Below are 23,967 nucleotides of genomic sequence, written 5' to 3'. Positions count from 1 at the left end.
GCATTGTTATTCTGCCAAACTTGATACAGTGATATTTGAAGTCAGAGAATACCCTACATATTTTATTTATCATTCCCTGCAGTGTGCTGCGACTGAAAAAAGGGTGTGTAGTAAATAGTAATAAGCAATATTCTAACAGTGGTATGGAGCATCCTTTAATATGCCTGTTAGATTAACAGATTAGCTAGATAGTAGCACATGACCAGTTGTCCACTGAACTACAGCATATAGGTGACCTGAAAATCTTCTTCTTGTATACAGATACTTTAATCACCTTAGTAATCAGTCTGAACATGCTTTCTTTAGTAGCATATTATTGTGGTTTGCATCTTCCAGAATTCTCCATAGGCAATGTAAATATATTTGATTGTTTTGAAATGAGCACTGTGTGCTGTGGAAAGAAATCTTCTTGGAACGCCGAGGTATCTAAGTGGACAGAATCTATATTCAGGGCTGCTTAGTATATTTAAGAGCCAAAGTGATGAGTCTCTCTCTAACTTTTCAAAACGGTTAGGCAAGATGGACTCATTGCCCATTTTCCGGGTAGTTTTGTACTGCTTAAGTACATTATTCAAAAATCCTTTATGTATTTTGCCTGCTACTGGGATAGCACAGAGGTAAATTATTGAAGCTGAGTTGCCATGCTACATGTTGGCATTTTTAAGTACTACTGGTTTAGTTGCCAGCTCTGCTGTTAGTATGGCAGCGTTTGGCCATTGTTTACTGTTCAGTGGTGTCCATTTGTATTCTGTTTGTCCCTTGTTAGCTGAGAGAGTAGACAGAGACAGTAGTGCCTTGTTGTACTGCAGACTGGCGGTATTTACATAGTCTGACAAATCCACTTGTGTGTATGCTTATGATAGTTCTAGGTTTCTGACTTGTATTTTTTAAGCCTGATCCTTTCATACAGAGCCTGCAGCTTTCTTAGCGGAGAAAGTCCCACTGTAGCTTCTCCAGTTTCTGCTGTCATTTAGCCTCCCCACCAAGAATAGAAAGTCATCACTGCTCATTATCCTTTCCCCTAGCTGTTCTGCCCTTAAGTTCCTGCAGTACTGTGTCAGGGTTCTGCATTAGTAGATTCTGCTCTAAAGGCTTACAAACCTTGGTTTTCTAAGGTTAGTGAACTTTGGTCTAACCTTTTCTTTTAGCGCAAATAATAGTGTCATAGAACTTGCAATCTTTTATGCAATACTGGTACAAAATATGGTTTGTTACTGTGCTGCCTGTGGTAATATTCAATGAAGCCTGTGACTATTTCCCAAATCTTGAACTTTAGCTCATTGTTGCATTATACATGAAATATTTGCTTGGTTATATTCTCAAAATCTTCCTGAAAATCTTTAAACTGAAATTTTAAACCCCCCCCCCCACCCCGGACAAGGAAATTCTGGGTTAGCCCTTCTGCAGCTGAAGTGCTTAGAGAGGTTTGATGAGAGGGGAAGGTTGATTTGATTTAAGGGGTGAGGCATATCTTCACAACTTTGTTTTTTTAAGACAAATAAAAAAAAATCCTTCCACCTCGGCTCTCCTTTTCAGAAAGTATTTCAGACAGCAACATATGCCAACAAACAGGATTTTAAAAAACAATGGCAGTGAGGCTCCAAAAAGAAAGGGAAAGCTTTTCAAAATTAAGGACAGTCCAAAAAGTCAGAATGACTACTCCCCTACACCCCATCCCGGCAATCTCTTCTCTGACTGGGTATGAATCTTCCTTTGTGGTACCAGATTGTTTCAGACAAATGAATTCCGAATGTCATTCTATAGGGGCAGACTTGGCAATGGAAGCCCCCCCTTACCAGGGCATTCTACCTTGCCCAGCAAGCTAGGTATTATCTGAGCAAGCCATAGAACAAGTGTCCACCTGCCAGATGGGCAAAGGGTTTTATTCAAGAATCATTCTGGTGCCAAAGAAAGACGAAACTTGGAGGCTTGTTCATAGGTTCATAGGTTTATACTAGGCTATCTGCCCTAAGGCATTTATAAGCCTAGCCCAAAGTTTTGTGGCTTACGCCACCCCTTATATGAAAAAATACTGTGCCCATTAGTTTGTTGTGCCTCTGTCCAGCAGTGACACAGAGATGATTCCCGGGTTAAACCTACGATCTCCCATCCACAGGTCAAGATTTCTCTTGAACAGAGCCAGCGAGGTGCTCTGCCTCACATGGACCGGGATTTTATTCCACAGCATAGGGAGTCTCTGAGTGATAAATCTATCCCTCCAGCACGTCCTATTTATATCCGTGCTAAGGTTTAAGTCGCTTGCTCTAGTGGTTTTGTTGGATTTGGATTTTTTGAGGTGGAGCATGTCCATTAATTCTGGGTTGGACATGGCCTTGTATGTCAGGCACATGTCACCTCTGAGCAGACGGTATGCGACTGAATAGAGCTGGAGTTTCTTCAATCTGGCAGCTGTGCATGACTTTTCCTTTCTCAATCTTTCTGTCAAGGTACCAAAGTTCAAAATGTTATCCCTTCAGACCCTGTGTACATTGTAGTGAGACAACCACCACTGCTGCCGTTGTGCGATGGGCACCACTGTTTGTCTTCCCCATGCTGGGCCAGCAATCAAGAAGCCTGAATCCTCACCACTGATACTGGAGAGGGATGTACACTTGGAATACAAATGGATACACTCTATTTCTAGATGCAGACCTCTCTGCATCAAGTACAGTTTCCCTTAAGAGCACACAGGGAACACACTCAGCCTGGGGTCTGGATTTCTCTGTAGCTGTCGCCCTCCAGATTCCCAATAAGACTCCTGACTGTTACAGCTGTAGGGTTAGGTCCTCAGGCAAGTGTCCAAGCCAAGACCTCCAGGACTATGTCTGTAAATTCAGTGCTTCTTGTCCCTGCCCCAAGTAGCTAACATACACACATTGAGAGATTTAATTTTCACACACCCACACCTGGGAAAGGCTGGCACAGGTTTACCTGCTGTGCCCCCTTCTGCCCAAAGTATAAGGTAGTTATCACTGCCACTAGACACTTCACAATCAGCTACTCTAAGGTCCTTAGCAAAGGGTGTCAAATTATGCTGTATAATGTTAATATTAATACAAATGGTAGTAGTTCTTTCACCAAATAAATATAAGTTCTCTCAAAGGTTAGATACTTTTTACAAAAACCAGCCATGATAAAAAGTTTTGAATATATTTAATAATGTACAATAAAATAAAATGAAAACACTGAATATATACTCACAGTAAACCACGGAGTTCAAATCACAGAAAATATTGAAAACAACATTGATGGACAGACTGATACAAAGAAAAACAATCTCTAAACTAAGCTTCACTATATTCCTGACTGAAGCAAAGAGAATTTACTGTTCCTTAATAACTTACTTGGGCAAGGGAAGACAAAATATGTGAGCAATCTTTCTAGTCAGCCTTCCAAACAGAATACTCTGTCCTCTGAGATTATTCCCTGTAAAATATAACATCAAAAATTACTTGCAGCATGACCTCATCTGGTCATCTGACTGTAGGTTCCCACAGTATCTCCTTTTGAAGTTTGAGACAGGAGTTTAGCAGACTGCTACAATACACATTTAGAGCTTTTATGGCAATGCCTAGGAGCCAGAAACATTTACAACACTCCCCACCTTCTTTACAAAAGCTAACAGATAATGGCTGCTCCCAGACCTACCATATCCTGGCCGACTCAGCACTGTGGGGTGCCATTCAGTGATTTAACTGTTCATTTACTTTTCCCTTATTTTTTTTTAAATAAGCCAGCTGGTTAACCGTTGCTGTACCAGTGTCCTCTATTAAAACATAAACATTGACTTCAGATAGCCAAATATGGCCAAATATTCACCATAGCCAAATTATGGAACTCCCTCCCACCCACAATTACCTCCATACCATCATGCACCCACTTCAAAACTTTACTAAAAGTGCACCTAAAAACATGCTGGCTATGCCCTTGCAACTCCCACTCTAATATCACCCTCCCCATCCAACCACTACCTTTCTTTACACTCCACTAACTACCTTGATTATAACAAGCTCAGATGCTCATAAGCCAGTACTTATTATACTGCAGGAACTTCTTCTTGTAACATTTGTTAATGTCTGTTATGTACTTCAAAGATAAAGATTCTAGTTGTCTACTGATGTACTATGTTCTTCATCTGTAAATATGTTGTAAGTAATTGCTATGTAAATTGTTAATCGCTATGTAATCCAATGTAACTACTGTCTGTTTATTTTAACTGTGGAGCTTTTCTCCCCGGGCCTCCGCTGAAAATGGACCTATGTCCAGTCGGACACCCCTGGTCAACAAATATAAATAAATAAATAAATAAATAAATAGATAGCATAATACATTTACATTTGTCTTCATTTCAGCAGGATTCACTGTTGATACATTTTAATATAATTAACACAAGCAAAGCTCACAAATACATTTTCAGCACAAGCATCTGTACAAATAAGTTTGATATAGAAATTACATATTTTTATTTACAAAATTCCAGTTAGCTGTGCTGGAACAAATCATACATCCACTACCCTACTTCTCCCTGGCATGGCTGGCAGTACCTCCTATCGTCACAGCAAGTGTCTTGCTACAGTCACTGTAGCACATACTAAGCACTTCACCTCATCAGCCCTAACATCATTTACATTATCAGCATCCCATTTTTGAATGCTGGTACTATAATAAAGCCTCATTGAGCCTCCTAAATCCTTGCCCCCAATGCCCCAAGCAACTGCCCCCCTTCACCCTACCCTAGATGTACGACTGCTAACCATGGAACACAGATGCTTCTTTTATTTTGCTATGGAATATAGTCAGGGAAAGAAAACTAAATTAAACCACTTAAGGGGAAAATGTTTGAAATTTGTTGTGAGACATATTGAGCAATCCAGAGAATATATTTGTAGAGCAGGAGTCAATAAAAATTCAATTTAGACAAATTGTATTATGGGATATGAATAACAAGAAGTATTCAGGGTAGTTACAAGTAAAGGAATTTCAAGGCAGGGAGTGATGCTTAAGAGAAGAGGAAGGTGAAGTCTTTGAATAGGTAAAGGATAAGCTAGGTGAATATTTAGACAGATTAAATAAGTTTAGAAAATTAGCAAGTGAGTTATTTTGAAAATACATCAAAATATGAAAAGTACCTGGGCCAATGACTGAGACACCAGAAAGTGTAAAGAGATGCAGCTGAGATGAAGGACCCCTGGATGGATCCTTTAAAGAAGGTCAAAATAGATTTTAGAAATATTTAGGAGATATTATTTGTGGGGGGGGGGGAGTTGTACGCTGAACAACAGGTAAATGAACAGAATATTGCAAATGCAAGGGAGTGTCTTCGTGATATTAATTTGCTATTGTTGAAAGGTGAAAAAGTTGAAAAAGCAACTTTGGCCAGTAAATATAAATGAAGAAAAAATTGGCAGGCAAAAGTATGGCAAATCCCTTGGGGGTGATGGAATCCCAGTAAAAGTATGGCAATTTTGGGAAGTGGAAAAAAATAATAGAAGTTTGGACACGATTGGTTAATCAAGTATTGGGATTTTAACGGGTTCCCGTATCATGGAGGTAGATGATAATTTTGGTTATTTTCAGGAATTGAAGGATCCAATTACTCCGTCTTCATATAGACCAATTTCAATCCTAAATCATGATTATAAAGCTGTTGTGGGAAATAATAGCTTCTAGAATATCACATTGGCTACTGGATTTGATTGATTTTGATCATTATGACTTTGCAGGTGTCAGGCACCACTTGACAATATAATTAAAACAGCTGTGTTGCCAGAAGATGTTAATGAGAAGGGTATCCTTCTCACAGGTATAAGCCTTTATACAGAAGATTCTTTCAGTAGGCAGAACTTGGATTTTTTGATGGAAGTTGTGACACCCGTGTCCTGGCTCAGCAGTCAAGGAGCCTCAGTCCTCACCACTAACACCAGAGAGGGCATCTCATATATGAAGAAAGGATAACAAATACACACAGTAAAGTGCAATTTCCCTTAAGAGCACACAGAGATCACAGTCAGTCCGGGGCTGGTCGCTCCCTTGCTCTCCAGGTCTCCAATAAGACTCCCCACTGGCACAGCTATTGGGTCCAAATCTCAGCCTAGCTGGGCAAGCTAAAACCTCCAGCACCCTCTCTGTCCAACCTGTGCTTTGTGTATATGCCCAAGTAGCTGACACACACACACACACACACTTTGAGATAAGAGTTTATACAACCACACAGACACTTCTGGGGGAAGGCTGGCACAGGTTCTCCAGCTGTGTCCCTTTTACCCAGACTATATGGTAGCAATCACTTGCCACCACCCATCTAATATCAGCTACCCAAAGGCCCTTAAAAAGGTGTCCAATTATTACTGTGCAATATTATATCCAATTGGTAAGTGTGACTAATCAGTCAAGGCCTATTTGGAGTGACTTGGACAGTAAACTCTATAAATATGCAATGTACTCTAGAGCTTAACTTATCTCTACACAGACTAGCCACAGTTAAATATTTTAAAATATTTAATAATAAATAATAAAACCACAAGACAATACTTTCTACTACACAGAGCTGGTCAAGAGTTCAGTGATCACACATAAATACTTAAAATAAATCAGTAATACAGTTCTGACATTACAAAAAACACTTAGTTTAATCTTTCTAGTTCCTAGCTATTTCTAAAAGAAAACACAAGTCTAAGATAACTTACATAAGACAACAGGCAGTGCTGTAAGTTGGATGATCAAGACAAAAATGCTTAATGCCTACTGATGCTCTCTGTTTAAATTGCTATTGCAGTTCTGATAAACATTATATCATTGTACACTTTCCTGGTGTTCCCAGGCTGACAGATACTACATTATTTTGTTATCTTGCAGCTGCAGGAAACTACATCAATAAAAGACATTCCACATGTAAACTCTAGTAATTATTCCTTAAGTTAAAACAATAGAAAGAATGTGCTAGCCCAGAAGGAATGACTCTGAATCTTTAACTTCAAAGGACAGCCATGAAGTAATTATAACTTCAAAGGCCATACAAGAAATGCTTGACTTAGCTTTCTTTACAGCAGAGGGCAATGTTGCTGCATTAAGTTCAACATTTCACAGCATATTCTTGCATTTAAGAAAACAAGCCTGTATTTCAACATTTATATTTACAAATGACAGAATTATCTGCCCAATTCTATCTGGCTAGGCTGGCAACCTTCACATCCCCCACCCCCACCGGAGAACTCAAGCTAGTTTTTCAAGTGACCCTTGAGAAACGCCGCTTGAGAGGGTTAGGTCTATCTGAGTGTACCTCACCCCATTCCCTGTCTTGAGAGCCCACCTGCATTGGCATTGCTAACCGCAATGCTGCACTGACATATATGCTTGCAACCCCAGGCTCCATCTTAGCAACTTGGCATTTTGTTGGCTGGCTCTGTTTAACCATGTTAGGGGGTTGTGCTTGGTCATAACAGTGAATTTCCTTCCATACAGATAAGGCTGAAGTTTCTGCAATGCTCACACTATGGCTAGACATTCCTTTTCTACAGCTGCATAGCATTCCCCCCTGAGTTGGAGCCTACGACTGAGATAAACCACTGGGTGCTCTTCCCCCTCTGAAGAAATCTGGCTAAGTACAGTCCCCACCCCATGGTTTGAAGCATCCACCTACACAACAAATTATTTGCTGTAATCTAGACTGGCTAACACAGGGGGTCCTCCCAAAGCTTCTTTAAGCTTCTGGAATGCCTGCTCACATGCCGGGGTCCACACTTACCTTATCTGGCCTGTTCTTCCTTGTTAGGTCTGTGAGGGGAGCAGCTATGGTACTATAACTGGGGACAAACTTTCTGTAGTACCCTGCTGTCCCTAAAAATGCCCTCACCTGCTTTTTAGTAGCAGGTGCAGGCCATGGCTGAATGGCTTCCACTTTGGCAGGTTCTGGCCTTATCTTACCACTCCCCACTCTATGTCCTAGGTAGGAGACCTCCACCATACCCACCTGACATTTGCTCTGCTTAATGGTCATCCCTGCCCTCTGTAGTCTACCCAGCACCTCCCTGACATATTGAAGGTGCTCTGGTCAGGAATGACTGTAGATGGAAATATCATCTAGGTAAGCAAGGGCAAACCCTCCTGCTCCTGCTAGGATATGATCTACCAGCCTCTGTAAAGTCGCTGGGACATTCTTCATCCCAAAGGGCATCTTTGTGAACTCACACAAGCCAAAAGGAGTCATAAAGGCTGACTTCTCTCTAGCACTGGGAGTCAAGGGCACCTGCCAGTAACCCTTGGTAAGATCAATGGTTGTAAGATACTTAGCCCCACCCACCTGCTCTAGGGCCTCATCTGTCCTAGGCATTGGGGTAAGCATCCGACTCTGTGTGACTATTTAATTTCCTGTAGTCCACACAGAACCTGGTGCTGCCATCCTTCTTTGGCACCAGCACCACTGGGGAGGCCCAGGGACTGTTGGACTCTTGAATCACCCCTAGTTCCAACATCTCCTGTACCTCCTCCCTCTGTGTCTGTCTTACTCTCTCAGGCACCCTATAAGGGGCCTGCCTAATAGGCCTTTGGGGTCATGTATCCACCTGGTGCTGCACTAGGTGGGTGCACCCTGGTTTCCCAGTGAACATGTCCCCAAATTCCTGCAACACTGCTCGGATTTCTTGAACCTGGGTAGGCGATAGCTGCTGGTACATTGCTACCCCTTCCACTGAGGTTACAGCCTGAGCCTCACTGAGGAGATCAGTCCTCAGATCTCCCTTAGACTCCTGCAATCCACTACAAATGCTCAGCACAAGGGCCTCCGTATCATGGTAAGGTTTCATCATGTTAACATGGTACAATTTGTGTCCCTGTCGTCTGCCTAGCAGTCCCACCATGTAGTTAACATCACTTACCTTTCTTACCACCTTGTAAGGTCCCTCCCAAGCTGCTTGCTATGTCTGACAGGAATGAGAACCCTTACCTGCCGCCCCACAGTATACTCTCTAGCTCAAGCTTTCCTGTCATACCACACCTTTTTCTGTTGTTGGGTTCTCCTGGGCCAAGCCCATGAGTTCTCTGAGCCTTGTCCTGAGGTTTAGGACGTATGCCACAATAGACTCCTTGTGAGACTCGCACTCACCTTCCCACTCATCTCGAATTAAATCTAGAGGTCCCCTCACCCTATGCCCATACAGCAACTCAAAGGGTGAAAAACCTGTGGATTCTTGGGGAACCTCTCTGTAAGCAAACAACAGATGGGGCAAATATTTGTCCCACTCCCTCTTAAACTGATCTGCAAATGCCCATAGCGTGGACTTGATTGTAGAGTTTAACCCCTCAACAAGACCATTAGTCTGGGGATGGTAGGGGGTGGTCTTCATGTGCTTCACCCCACAGGACTTCCACAGACAAGCCAGCAGGTCTGACATGAAATTGACACCTCTGTCAGTCAGTATTTCTTTTGGGAAACCTACCCTGCTGAAAATCTCTAACAAAGCATTTGCTCCCTTCTCTGCCTCAGTGGAGGACAAAGCCACTGTCTCAGGGTATTGTGTAACATAATCCACTACCACTAGGATATACTTTTTCCCTGTGGAACTTGGGGTACTCCAGAGGACCCACAATATCCGTAGCTACCTTCTGAAATGGCTTTTCAGTCACAGGCAAATGCATCAAAGGAGCTCTCGCCTTGTCTCCTGCCTTGCCTACCTTTTGGCACTGCTCACAGGTCCTGCAGTACCCTGTTACATCTCTGGAAATCCCAGGCCAATAGAAATTCTGCATAATACGCCTCTTCATACGTTTTATGCCCATATGACCTGCAAAGGGAATATCATGGGCTATGGCTAGAAGTGCCAGACGGTAGGCTCTAGGCACTACCAACTGCTGTACTCTCTCACCTTCTAGCCCTCCCTCAGGGATCCACTCTCTGTATAGTAACCCATTGTCCCAGTATACAGATTCCCCTTTTACTTGAGAATCAGGTGCTTCCCTAGCCACCTGCTTCAGGCCTTACAATGTAGGGTCTAAGAGCTGAGCCTGTCTCAACTCTCTCCTTCTAACCCTTCCCAACTCCCCTTGCACAGGAAGTCGGGCATCCTCTGACAGGGGTGCCTCACTGTCAGCCTGGGTACTACTACTCACCTCTACCTTTGCAGTCACTCTGTCCAAGAGAACATCAGTACCACAAGCAGCTGTGGCTCACATTCAGTCTCACTGCTACAGAGTAGCTCCCTCCTAGAAGTAACCACCTCACCAGTCCTGGCTGCAAGTGTGCAGTCTGTCTGGGTCTCCTCCAGGCTACCAGACCCACATACTTGTCTCCTAGCCTGACTGCGTGTAACTGCACAAGCACATGGTACAGCCTCAGCCAAATCCTTCCCTTTTAGGACATCTGCAGGATGGTAGTTTTAGTACCCGTGTTGTCTCAAGGCAAGCTACTATTGGCATTTTATTTTTCCCACTTACTGGCTCCCTCACCTTTTGTTCCCCACCTTGCTTCCTTGGACAACTGTATGCCACATGGCCCCACTGGTTACATTCAAAACAGAAATAACAAACAAATGGATAACTAGAAGAATGACAGGCTCCACAACTTAAAAAGCTGAAATATTTATTCCGCTGTGCAGTCCATTCTACTCAGCACAGTCAAAAACATTCCACAAACTAAAAGCAGCTCAGAAAACACCACAATTCACAGGAACTCACAAAAAAATTAAATGTCCACACAGAACACAGTTCAAGGTTAAGCGCTTTCACCTAACACACTGTCAGACTTCTTCAGAACAATTCCACTTGAAACAAAGTCCCCTTTATAAATAGATATCAAATTTAAATGAACCAGTAAGAGTGGTTGCAATTGACATTGCATACACATTTAAAAAGGCATAGCCTTCATTTCATGTTTCCAAGTAAAAATATTTGACATACTACTGTAACTTCACATTGAAACTTCATTTCATGTTTCCAAGTAAAAATATTTTACATAGTACTATAACTTCACATTTAAATATATTTTTATTATTTATTTATTTATTTTATTTTACATTTGTTTTCCAAGCTAGTCTAACTGGATACATGTCCATTTTCAGTAGAGGCCCGGGGAGATAAGCTCCAAGACAGAACAATGAAAAAAAGCAACATAACAAATGGGTAACATTATAACATTAAACAAAAAATCATAATTACAATGCATATTGCAGGTCAACACAGTAAAATTCGTCAGTGCTGAGTGCAGGCATTATATAGCATAGTGGTACACTCTGCGGTGTTCGTGAGGTAGATAGAATTGAGATCAAAAGGAAGGAATCACAGATTATGAGTAGAAAGGGTAGGTAGAGCAAAGTATGAAAAGACACATATCTAGTCAGGGTTAGTATAGGGGCATGACCAGTGTGTTCTGAGGAACACTTTCAATTAGTTTTTGAAAGGTGATAGTGAGGAAAGTGATGAAAGTTCATTACATCAAATATATATATACATGAATGCATATAATAAATTCAATAATCATATAAAGTACATTATAAATGTTCATTTTACACTTCAAATATCACACATGATTCAAATATAACATAAATAGTAGTCGTACAACTTTGCTGATCTCAGCTTAAGAACACTACTAATACTAATAAAATAATTCAACCCCGGGGGTTTACCAGCTTCCAGTTTAATATGTCAATATACCTCCCTATATTCAAGTTTGGCCTCCCAGTTATCCCCCCTGGCGTCTATGTTTACCTGCTCTGTAACCATGAATTTATATTTGTAATTGGGACATATTTGTGAATGTTTAAAAAAGTGGACTAGTATCTCTCCCCTTACCATTGTCTTACATATGTTCGTAGATTTTCCTTCTAAGATTTCTCTCAGTCTTTCCTACATAAAAAAATGTGACATGGTTCACATGATACTAAATAAACTACCCCTGTGCTGTTATATGTATAATATCCATTATTTACCCTATAATTCCTTGCTGTTAACTTTACCTCTTCCTTCTCTATAATATGCTGACACTGGTTACACTTCTCACACTTGTAAGTACCTTTCTTGTTTCTTTTGTTCTTATTAACACTACCTCTTTCAAATCTCTCTTTCAAATTTATCTCCCTCCTTCTAATAAATAGTGGTGTTTCAGGTATCAAACTTTTAATTTCTTCCTGAGTTTTCAAAATACCACAGTGTATTCTAATAATCCCCTCCACATCACAGGAAATATTAGAAAAAGTATGAATAAAGGCAGTACCGTACTCCACCTGGGGATGATTGTGTGTTGTTAGAAAACCACTACCCCTACCCAAAAGTGGACTGTACTTAACTTCTGTATCATGAACAACTTCTTTCACTAGTTCCTCTATCAATTGCATGGGGTATTCCCTCTGTAAAAACAGTCCCTTAATAAATTCCAGTTCACTGTGAAATACCGTACATTCACTACACATCCTCGTGGCTCGAATTAGCTGTCCCTTAACAATTCCTGTCTTCTGGAAGTATGGCTGTCCCCTCCCAAAATGCAAGTATGCATTAGAGAATGTGTGCTTCCTAAATATTCTTGATTGAGAACAGTTGTACACCACATCCTTGTACAGTGTTACATCAAGGTAATTTCATCTCAAAGATATAAATGAAACTATCAAAATTATCCCCCTCTTTAAACTGCGGAAGAAATTTACTGACCTGTTGTGTTTCTGGGGTCCAGTTATTCCCTTCCCCATTACCTCCATGACTCTGGCGAAGAGTCAGTGTCTCCTTCTCATGCTGCCTCTGCTTTTCATTTTCCTCAGCTTCCAGATGTAACAGTTTCTCATTCTCCTCACTCTCTAGATGCCTCAGTCTCTCAGCTGCTTCTAATTCCACATGCCTGGCCTCTAACTCACGTCTCTTTAACTCTAGCTGGATTTGTAAGCCCACTGCAGAAAGGTTGAGCTGTCCATTCTCCGAGGGTATTGTATCTCCACTGCCAGTCTGATTGTCCTCCTGGTTGCTGTTTTCTGATGCAGCTGTAACCAAGGCTGCAGTCAGGTCTGCCTTAGTCAGGTTTCCATGCACCAGTCACCTAGCCTGGGACTTCTCCGCCAGCTGGCTCCTTGTCAGCTTTCCATGCTCCTCTGCTGACATGCTTCCTGCTCACCCTGACTAACTAAGCTAACAAAAGAAATAAAACAGTTGTGATCTGAATGAATATTCACTGCTTGGCTGTTTTAGAGTACAAAACATCTTCAAAGCTCACTGTACACAAGCTACAGGATTCACTCTACCCACACCACTACAAGCCAATTAGTATTTGCCAACTAATTAATATGTGATATGGCTATCCCACCGCTGCCAAACACAAATGTGAGGCTATCCCAGCCACTGCCACCAGTTAATATCAGAGGTGGATATCCCACCACTGCCACCAGTTAATATGTGATGCCCCTGCCCTGGCCCAGCAAACAAGGAGCCTCAATCCTCACCATTAGCACCAGAGAGGGCATCACAGATATGAGGAAAGGATAACAAATAACACACAGTAAAGTGTAATTTCCCTTAAGAGCACACAGAGATCACAGTCAGTCCTTGCTCTCCAGGTCCCCATAAGACTCCCCACTGGCACAGCTATAGGGTCCACATCTCAGCCTAGCTGGGCAAGCTAAAACCTCCAGCACCCTCTCTGTCCAACCGGTGCTTCATGTCCCTGTCCAAGTAGCTGACACACACACACACACACACACTTTGAGATAAGAGTTTATACAACCACACAGGCACTTCTGGGGAAGGCTGGCACAGGTTCTCCAGCTGTGCCCCTTTTACCCAGACTAATCGGTAGTAATCACTTGCCATCACCCAGCTAATATTATCAGTTACCCAAAGGCCCTTAAAAGGGTATCCAGTTATTACTATGCAATATTATTATCCAAAATTATCCAGTTGGTAAGTGTGACTAATCAGTCAAGGCTTATTTGGAGTGACCTGGACAGTAAACTCTATAAATATGCAATGTACCTAGAGCTTAACTTATCTGTACACAAACCAGCCACAGTTAAAAGGTTTTAAAATATTTAATATTAAATAATTAAAACCACAAGACAATACTTTCTACTACACCGAGCTAGCCAAGAGTTCAGGGATCACACAGAAATACTTAAAATAAATCAGTAGTATACTTCTGACATCACAGAGAAACACTTAGTCTAATCTTTCTAGTTCCTATCTATTTCTAAAAGAAAACAAAAGTCTAAGATAACTTACATAAGACAACAGGCAGTGCTGTGAGTTGGATGATCAAGACAAAAATGCTTAATGCCTTCTGATTCTGTCTGTTTAAATCGCTATTGCAGTTCTGATAAACATTACATCATTTTTTTACACTTTCATGGTGTTCCCAGGCTGACAGATACTACATTCTTTTTTTATCTTGCAGCTGCAGGAAACTACATCAATAAAAGACATTCCACATATAAACTCTATTAAAACAAAGAGCTAGAAGGTCACACTGATAAATACAATTAGAAAAAACTAAATGAAAACTCCAGCCAAGCTAGAACTTCCAATGAGTGACTTCCCAAACCTCCTGTAACAGAGGCACATGGGATATATGGAAATGATCCTTATGAACATCAGGTGTTTCAGCTATGTGTCGATTCTGATTACCCATGACTTTTACATTTGAAGTCGTTTTAATGGACAATTTCAGGCCAATAAAGCCAAACTCCACTAGCCGTGGATATGCATATTTCGGCCTTGTTATGACCTCGTCAGCATAGCATAAGCAGAGTGTTTGACTAAGCATAAGAAACACAGGGTTGTTATACCCAGCTGATGTCCATTAAAATTAGGGTGACTGCAAAATATCCCAACTAACAAATTAAAACAAAGAATTAGGAGGTCGCACTGAAAAAACAATCAGAAAAAAATTAATGAAAACTCCAGCCAAGCTAGAACTTCCTCTAGTAATTATTCCTTAAGTTAAAACAATAGAAAGAATGTGCTAGCCCAGACAGAATGACTCCGAATCTTTAACTTCAAAGGACAGCAATGAAGTAATTATAACTTCAAAGGACATACAAGAAATGCTTGACTTAGCTTTCTTTACAGCTGAGGGCAATGTTGCTACATTGTTTTAAGTTCAACATTTCACAGCATATTCTTGCATTTAAGAAAACAAGCCTGTGTTTCAACATTTCTATTCATAAATGACAGAATTATCTGCAAAATTATATCTGGCTAGGCTGGCAGCCTTCACAGAAGTAATAGGAAATTTGGATTTCCAGAAAAAAGTACGTAGGCTAGTATTCAAAATTTCTGTGGGGTTCTTTGTAAAGGTTAAGGTGGTGGATGGTTAACTGAAGCATTTACATATCTATGTGGATACGTCAGGGATATCCAGTGCCTTTTTATTTAGAGCTGGTGACCATAAAAATGAGGGCATCCCAGATCCAGAAGTGCACATAGGCAGATAAGCAGGTTAAAATAACATTTTTGTAAATAATATGCTACTGTATTTATCAAATCCATACCAGCATGTTACAGTATTGTTTCAAACCCTGAAACATTTTTAGCATCTGTCAGGGTATAACATAAGTTATGTAAAGACTGCATTATTAACAATTGCCCTACTTATGATTTAGTTTTTCTTATTTATAAAGGCATTCTGAGGTGAAATATTTAGAGGTATGTTTAGTTGATTTTGTACTCCAGATAATGACCGATTCATAGGAGGAAGTTAAGAATAAGATGTTAGAAAAAAGTTAAAATGTGGATGTTGTTGATAATGAACTTGAACCAAAGGATTCAAAAAACAAAACTTTTCATAGCCCTTCTGATACTTTACTTAGGATAGGCATTTTTATTACCCAGGGAGAAAAGTTTTTTGAGGTAATTAAAGAAGAAAATTGAATTCATATGGGAAGGTATGCATGGTAGAATTTCTTGGGAGAAGCTAGTTTTGCCTTTTGAGCTAGGACGTCTTGAACCAAACTTGCAAGACTCTTGTAAGGCTTCTCAGCTTCACTGGTTTTACACATTGCAATGTAAGGGATATAAAGCTGGATGAAAGGAGTTAGCTTTTAAACTTTCGGCAGTATATGAGGAGTGCAAAAAATTGCCTTTCTGGGGGTTATATGGCATAAAACATCAGCAAAAAATATTTGTTGGATGAGATAAGCCTATTGGATAAAAGTTTGATGAAAGAAAAATATTTAAAAGGATGGGAACTGGAAGTCCTTCTAATAAGAGTAGTGATGGAATGAAGAGGTACTAATAAAATAGCAAGGAAATGGAGAAGACACATTGATTCAAGATACAGGGAACAGCTTAGGGAAGCGGGTCACACAAAATTCTTAGGAAGAAGCTAAGTCGATGTTTTGTCTTCAGTATGGGAATATGTTTTCTTTTGTTGGTTTCAAGAGTTGACCCACATTCTGGGGAATATAAAGAAGGTAGCAGAAGAAGCGACCTTAGCATAGTTTCTGAGTAGAATTAAGAGCAATTCAGGTGAGTACCAAAAGTTCAATCAGCATGGCGTATAAAATACTTCAAAAAAAGAGGAATGGACAATGAGGAAAGATGAAGAAGAGGTTTGAGAAATGGAGGGAAATATGTATGGCTGTGCTCTACAAATTTTTGAATTTTTTTTCATGGAAGTGTGTTCATAGGTATTTCTGCATTCCTGATTGACTAAAAAAGATGATGTTCTTCGTGTTTCAATGTTGCAGTCATCACATTTGGGTTATCTCTGCCAGGGTAGCCCTCAGCCGGCCCGAATACCAGAGACTTAGTATTTCTGCGTCGGTTGCTGTTGCTTGAGGACTGACGTCAGGTCATCAGTGGTATAAAGTAAAGCAGCAAACGCTATTACATCAGTCTTTCTTGCAGTGGAGCCTGAAACAGAAGCAGTTTGCACTAGTGCCAGTCGGCCGCTACCTGAGTTTTCATTTCTGAATTGAAGTTGAAGTCTTCTAAAGTGAAGTACCCCATTGGGGATCCTTTTTCTTGCACTAACTGATGTCAGAAAAAGTTAATAATTGTCTTGCCTGTGGAAAGCAAATATCACACTGAGACTTCCACTATTACTGTGTCACTTGCCTAATCCCAGACCATGACGTCCCCTGTTGTCATTTCTGTGCTTTGTTTAATGTCAGAACTACCCATCACCTGGCCCTTATTGTAGCCAGATATTTTCGATTTCAGTCTTCAAATTCCGATATGGCTTCGGTAAGCCATCCTACAGCAGATCTTCTGAGAAAACATAAAGATAAAGACAGAGACAGACTGCACAGGTCCACACCTTCTGACAACACTTCCGTTACGCTAGTCATCATCCCTCCAGTTCTCAGTAAGGTGCTTTCACAGCCCCTGATGCCCGCTTCAGTTGATTCGCAGGCCACTACCGAGACCCTTTCGGAGTCCGGTATGCTGCAAAACTCTTCTTCGTCTAAGGATCCTGCATTCGTCTCTACCTTGGGTGGGTCCGGAGCCGCTGAGCAGGCACCGGCTTCCGAGGAAGTCCTTCACACCACCGAAACTCGACACAAACCGACGTCTTCTTTCGCGACTACCGTTCTTTCAAAAACAGCTGAGTTCCTTAGGCCCAGGGTTTGAACCACACCCAAGAAACCGACTACCCACTCTCAGGCTCCTGCTACCTTGCCTCAGTCTCAAATGCTTAAAATGGCAGTAGACCTTATCATGCTGATCCGGGGAAGCCAAGCTACCCCCTCAAAAAGGAAGAGAGATCTGTCCCCAGTAGTTTTGTCTGAACAAGAGTCAGATGACTATGATGCATCTGACTATAAAGACATGCAGCCTCTCCCCACTTATGAGGATTCTGATGCAGAGGAATCCATTCCTTCAGCCTCTCCCCCAGTGGATTTTTCCTTTAGGGAAACCCTGCATACTTTAAAGGAGCATTTGCAGTGGGAGAGTCAGGACTACCGTCAGTCTAAAATGAGACTCAGGGAATTCCTAGATATTCTGCAACACAGACCCTTAGCCATCCCCCCAGTAGACGATATTTTCCTTGAATCCAGCTCGACTCCCAGCGCCCTACTTCCTGCTCCCAGAAAACCAGACAGGTATTACAGAGTCCCTGACACACACAAATATCTTTTTAAAAATCCAACAGCTGACCCTGAGGTCATTTCTCAAGGGACAAAAGGGATTAAAGCAACCTCTGCTAAGAATCCCACCCCCTCAGATAGGGATTGCCGAGCACTGGACAGATGGGGTTAAAAAGTATACACCTCAGCTACTCTTGCTATCAGGGTACTAAATTGTCAGTTCCATATGCTTAAATATCAACAACATACCTTAAACAAAAAATGTCCTTCTTTCCTGCTTGGACAGAATCTAAAGATTTACAAGACTTAATGCATTCTGCAAGTCAAGTAACTAAACACACTTTGCACTGCGGTTTTGACGCCCTAGAAGCTTCTTGCAGGGCAGCAGTCACTGGATCTGTCATTGTAAGACATGCATGGCTTAAGGAACAACCCCTGCCAGACCATGTCAAATCTAAATTGTTGGATGCACCCACCCTTGCACAAAGTTAACTTATTTGACACTAAGGCAGAAGAGGTCTTAAAAAAGGATGGAAGAAAAAGCAAAATCTATGCAAACAGTTAAAGATTTCTTACAGGTCTTGTCCCCTAGATTCAACAGGCATTTTCTCTCCAGGCACTGGTCCTTTCCTGCTCTGAGTAAACAGGCCCAGCCTAGGCCCTGTGGAAACAGACCCCCCAGACAGCAGCCCCAGGGAATTCAGAGATCTAAGCAGTGGACTACCTCCACTTCAAAACCAGGAAGTTCTAAGCCACCCCTTATGGTAAGAGCTCACACTGACTCACCTCCTCCCCTCTGCCCATCTTCACATACGCCTAGGAGGAAAACTCTCCTTTCACTCAAGCACCTGGGCCACCATTACCAAGGACCAATGGGTTCTGAACATTGTGTCTCAGGGATACAAGTTCTCCTTCCACACTCTTCCAGCCCCAAAAGGGTTCCCTGATCTACCACCAAATCAGTGGGCAGAGGCTCTAAAGCAAATCCACTCCCTGCTCTCTTTGAGGGCAGTAGAGCACGTTCCTGCAAAACAGATAGGCCAAGGCTTCTACTCCAGACTTTTTCTGACACCCAGAAAAGAGGGCACTTGGCACCCCATCCTCAGTCTGTCCGTTCTAAACACCTTCCTGGTGATCCCAAAATTCAAAATGCTCACTCTCCAGCAGCTGCTACCCATGCTCTCCAAGGACGTTTGGCTAGCCACCCTGGGTCTAAAAGAGGCCTACCTCCGCATTCCTATCAGGGAATCATGCAGAAAATATCTCCACTTCTGGGTAGGATCTCAACACTTTCAGTTCTCTGCGCTTCCCTTTGCCTTAGCTACTGCTGCCAGAGTTTTCACAAAATGCCTGGCTCCGACCATTGCCTTTTGCAGACAAAGAAATATTCAGATTTACCCCTACTTAGATGACGACTGCCTTATTCAGGCAGACAGCCAGGAAAAGCTGCTCAAACACCTGGCCTTTGTAAAGAGCCTACTAACCTCCCTAGGGTACACATTCAATGAAAAGAAATCAAAACAGGTGTCCACCCAAAGGATAATCTTCCTGGGAGCAAGTCTGTACACAAATTTTCCTGTCAGCCTACTTCTCTCAACTGGCCACCAGGCCCTAGCTTTCTGCAAGGAAAATCCTGCAAGCCCTGGGGTTCATGGCATCGTGCATACTCCTCATTCCATATGCCAGACTGCATATGAGGAAACTTCAGTGGTACCTAAAGAGCCTTTGGTGTCAATATTCTCAAGACCTGGAAACTCTTCTACCTATTATTCCTTGCCTGAGAAAGGAATTTCTTTGGTGGGCAACAGCCTGCACCCACAACAAGGGTCTGCCCTTCTCCCCACACCCCGCCACCCAGACCCTTACCACAGACGCATCAGACTATGCTTGGGGTGCACACCTGGATGGCAGGTGCATTCAGGGCCAATGGAGCCCACAGCAAATCCTCCCTGCACATCAGTCTAAAAGAGATGATGGCTGTGCAGCACGTCTTGATAGCCTTTCAAACCCCTTCTCTCTCCAGGGATTTCTCCTGATCAAAACAGACAACACCACTGTGATGTGGTACATCAACAAGCAGGGAGGGACTCACTCCTACCCTCTGTGCAGGCTGACCTTGACCCTTTGGCTCACAGCCTCTCTCATGCAACTACACCTGTTAGCACAATACCTACCAGGCTCTCTCAACTCCCTGGCAGAAAGCTTTTGGACCCACATGAATGGCAGCTCGACAGAAGTACCTTCTTCCTAATAACTCAGAAATGGGAAACCCCGAAGGTCAACCTCTTTGCCTCCCACACCAACCATCAGCTCAGCAAATTCTGCACCAGGGAGCATTACTGCATGGCTTGGAAAGTGTCCTTCACCTGGGTCAACCTCTCGGTCTATGCCTTTCCACCCCTACCTCTCATCCCCAGGGTACTGCTCAAAATAAGGGAGGAAAAACCAAGGACCATTCTTATAGCTCCTGACTGGCCCCAACAGCAGTGGTACCCCATGCAGTGCAGCCTGTCCCCGCTGCCTCCATGGCATCTTCCCCAGATTCCAAACCTCCTAACCCAGAGGGAAGGGGAATTCATGCATCCCCAATTGCAGACACTCAGTTTGGAAGCTTGGCTTATTCCCTAACCCTGAATCAATCTGCCATCTTCAGTAAACAGGTTCTGGATGTCATCCATGAGGCCAGAGGCCCTAGCACCAGAAAGTCTTATGCAGATAAATGGAAAAGGTTCTGCACCTGGATCCAGCCCTCAATCCCTCTCATGCTGGATTACTTAGCTGACCTACTACACAGTGGTCTCTCCTTCTCCTCTATAAAAAATCATGCCTCTGCTATTTCTGCTTATTTTCCCACTGAGCAGCCCCTTTTCTCACACCCTTTGATCAACAGTTCCTCAGAAGGGCTAGCACCTTGAGATGCCCCAGAAGGGTACCAACACCTGCTTGAGACCTTAACTTTGTCTTGGAAAAGCTCACCCTGCCTCCTTTTGAACCAGATTCTTCCGCAGAGCTAAAATTTCTCTCCTGGAAGACAGTCTTCCTTCTGGCAATCACTTCAGCCAGAAGAGTCTCTGAGCTGCAAGCACTCATGGCTGTGGAACCCTTCATTATCTTCCATGCAGACCGGTTATCCGTCAGAACTAAATAATCCTTCATGCCCAAGGTGGTGTCCAGTGTGGCTCTCAACCAATCTATTCATTTGCCCACATTCTTTCCTAATCCCCAGAACAAGGGGGAAAGGATTCTGCACTCTCTAGATGTGCACAGACAGCTCAGATACTACCTGGACAGGACTAAACCCTTCAGAAAGTCTGACCAATTGCTAGTTAGCTTTGCTACAGGGGCAGGAGGCAAAGCCATCTCCAAGCAAACTATTTCCAAATGGATAGCACACTGCATCCATTTCTGCTACAAAGAGCATGGTAAGCCTCCCCCAAGGGGGTCAGGACACACTCCACCAGAGCAGCCTCCACCTTTGCAGCTCAGAGGAATCCCCACCAGGGATATCCTGGAGGCTGCCACCTGGACATCTGTTCACACTTTTACCAAGCATTACCACCTGCCTCTCTTCTCCAAATCCAGGGCAGGGTTTGCCTCTGTAGTCTTGGAGGGCATCCTAGCCAGCCCCTAGCTTCCTTGACTGCCTCCACCCATTTCCTCAGCTTTGGGAATCTATCCAAATGTGATGACTGCAACAGTGAAACATGAAGAGCATAGTACAGTTGTGTACACTTAACCATAAATGTAGATGTTCGAGTGTATTCATTGTTGCAGTCATGGTTTCCCCTCCCTCCATCCCCCATTTTTTTCTCTTTCTCCTTTTGTTACCCTTCTTCCTTGTTGTTCTCCTTTCCTTACAAGGGACATTTTGGTATTTATTTTCCAGTGGTGGGGTTCTTCCACCTGAACCTTGCCTCCTACCTTAGGGGCTCCTGACAGGTTAGGGCAAGAAAAACTGATGTAATGGCGTCGGCTGTCTTACTTTATACCACTGACAACCTGACATCAGTCCTCAAACGACAGCAACCGATGCAGAAATACTAAGTCTCTGGTATTCCTGCTGGCCGAGGACTAACCTGGAAGGGATAACCCAAATGTGATGACTGCAACAGTGAATACACTTGAACATCTACATTTATGGTAAGTGTACACAACTGTACTTTCCTACAAGTTAATAATATGTGCTGGAGATGTGCAAAAGGGAACTTGGGAATTGAAATATCAATATATAGGGAAACTTGGGAGTTGAAAAAAATGTATTAGGAACATACTAGGCAAGCAGTCACTGGGGCCATAAGATGCCTAGCCATGTACACATTAAGCAGATCCTTTTCAAGTACTTAATAGTGTTCACCTCCCAAAATGAGCAGGGCTATCATAATAACCCTGTTGTAAATACAGTGGCTATAAAAAGTGTACACACCCCTGTTAAAAATGCCAGGTTTTTGTAATATAAAAAAATGAGACCACAATAAATCACTTCAAAACTTTTTCCACCTTTAATGTGACCTATAACCTGTATAATTCAATTGAAAAACAAACAAATCTGTTAGGGAATAAAAATATAAAAAATAAACTTACAATAAGCTGGTTGTATAAATGTACACACCCTTAAACTAATACTTTGTTGAAGCACCTTTTGATTTGATTACTGCATTCAGTCTTCTTGGGTACACACCTGCCATCAATTAAAGAGGCTCACAAAACTTGGCTTTTTAACAGCGGTGTGTAAACTTTTTATATCCACTGTTATCTCTACCCATCCAGTTATCAAGACTTGCGCTGAAGGAAGCCAAAGTAGTACTTTGCTTGATGTGTAGTGGTAACTTATTCCATAGGCTAGCAATACATTAAGTTAACATGAAGTGTATTATCTGTCAGCTGTTTAAAACACTTCCTCATTATTTACCCTGTCTTAGCTGTCAGCAGCTCCCCTTTCAGCTTTATTTTTAAATTAAGGTATTTGTAGTTTTATTAATAAATAAATGCTGTTTAATAGTCTATAATCAGTTTTCCATTAAATCCTTTATGTAACTCTACATAGCTTTTTGTCATTTAGTAAGCAATATATTTTTAAAACTTATTGAATGATAAGCAGTCATATGTTTTTATTTATTATAGAGATTTGATAACTTTCTTTTAGAATGGTAAGTTAAGAGAAAAAGTAAATGTGCGTCATACATTCAGATTTCTTACAAATCTGTAGTTTCAGTGTTTAGTTAGTTGTTAACATGATGGATGGGTGTAAACTGTAAATCTAGAGGCAAGTCCTTTTCTTCAGTTTTTGATGAAGTAATCTTTGAGAAGTTTATTGTATTTACATAATTAATCGTTGTGCATGTTCAGACTATTTTTAAAGCTTCCTTTGCCTCTGTCTAATGTGTTTATTTCCATTCCCAAATGTGTTTGCTTTTATAGTTACGAGTTTGGAGATGTATATTTTTTAATTATCAAAACAAGTCTGCTATTTCATAAAATTGGTTACATTGTTACCTGCATCTCTTTTCATACTTTTTTAACTTGCATGCTGACAGTTTTTGTTCATTGTGAACTTCGTTTGGACTGACTTACATTTCTGTACTTGTGATGGAGGCATTGTTTTCGTTTTATGTAGTCAGTTATTGGTAAACAATAGACTTCTGTTATTCTGAAAAAAATAATTAATGGTACTAGACTAAAAGAAACAAATTGTAACATGGTACAGACATTAATGAAATTTTTATTTATTGACCTGGTAGCTGGACTGATCTGTGGACTCATCTCAACTATGACCCATGCACAGAAGCAATTGTGGTAATGCAGAGAATCTCAGTATGTTAGAAAACAATACAGTCAGCATAGCAAATAACACACAATGTGATATAGAGTTTTGAGAAAAAGATTCTTAAGAACTTAAGATACAGCTGAGCCTTAGTGGACTTAAAAAACTTAACTAGTTTATTAACATTATTTAGGCAAAAATAAATAACGG

General features: G+C 41.7%; 1 protein-coding gene across 2 annotated transcripts in view; it reads left to right on the top strand.

Moving 5' to 3' along the window:
- The window catches only part of MTR (5-methyltetrahydrofolate-homocysteine methyltransferase), a 1,755,520-nt gene that overhangs the window by 307,280 nt on the left and 1,424,273 nt on the right, over window positions 1-23,967 (top strand). The window lies entirely within an intron of this gene.

This window comes from Protopterus annectens, chromosome 1.part2 (genome assembly GCF_019279795.1).
Source record: "Protopterus annectens isolate FY-2018-M chromosome 1.part2, PAN1.0, whole genome shotgun sequence".
NCBI classification, from domain to species: Eukaryota; Metazoa; Chordata; order Ceratodontiformes; family Protopteridae; genus Protopterus; species Protopterus annectens.
Note: the sequence above shows the minus strand (reverse complement) of the source record. Positions and strands in the feature narration are given on the sequence as shown.